Consider the following 1,082-nt stretch of genomic DNA (forward strand, 5'->3'; position numbering starts at 1 on the left):
TCCGCCGTGCGCCGCCCCCACCCCTGCGGCTTTCCACCACCGGAGACACTCGACGCCGGCGCCGCACCTTCCCCCAACTCCTCTCTCTCCTCCTCCTTCGCCGTCACCGCTCTTCATCAGCCGGCAGACTCTGTCCAAATGGGCAGGCGGCGCTGGAGTTCATCGGAACGGGTAGGCGGCCGGCGGGCGGCACGAGGAAGATGGCGGATCTGGGCGCGGCGTCGAGGGTTCAGGCGGCTGGTGCGGCAGCTTGCTCCGATGGCGCTGGTGTCCTGCTCATCCAGAGAAAGAGAGAGATATGGCGTGAGGGAGAGAGGAAAGAGAGGAAGAAATGAGAAGGAGAAGGGGCGCAGGGTGAGGGAGGCAGTCGCCGGCGGTGGCGCCGCTCTGCCGCTGCATCTCTCTTCCCCCACGTCCCTACTGCTGCTCCTCTAACTCCATCTCTCTGGTGTCGATTCTCTGCCCGCTGCTACCTCTCCTCTCTGCTCCTTGCTGCCTGTGACTGTCCCATCTCTCCTAGCGCTGCTGCTGCTGCTGCATTTCTTCTGAAGCTCTTCTCAAACCCGTTGATGCAGTTCTTCTCTGAACTCCAACATGTTGCTGCTTCTCTCTCTCTCTCTCTCTCTCTCTCTCTCTCTCTCTCTCTCTCTCAATTTTTCTGTAATTTTGTGAACCACAAACCATTTTTGTGCCATTATATGATTTGTGGTATTTGCTTGAGTGAACCTGTAAGGTTTGTACCTTCTGGAAAGTGCTAGCACCTACATATTATCCAATTTTTTCTAAATGTCATGAGGCATGAGCCACAATATTTCTCAAGAACGACCGTTGGTATATATAAGGCATGCATACAATTTTAATAACACTCTTTTTGCTCTCATTTATCTGTTGGCATAGAGCATCGTATAATATAGAAGAGTCATTCAAACATAGCTCTTTGAATATCGGACAAAATATTGGTTGCCTGATTTATTTATAAGAAGATTCTTCTATGTATTTAGTTACATGATTTTAATTTGATCGTCTTCTTTCAACTTTTTTTTGCCAAGTATGATATTTCCTTAGGTTCACCTTGACCTTCA

Source organism: Triticum dicoccoides, chromosome 6B, assembly GCF_002162155.2.
Source record: "Triticum dicoccoides isolate Atlit2015 ecotype Zavitan chromosome 6B, WEW_v2.0, whole genome shotgun sequence".
Classification (NCBI taxonomy): Eukaryota; Viridiplantae; Streptophyta; class Magnoliopsida; order Poales; family Poaceae; genus Triticum; species Triticum dicoccoides.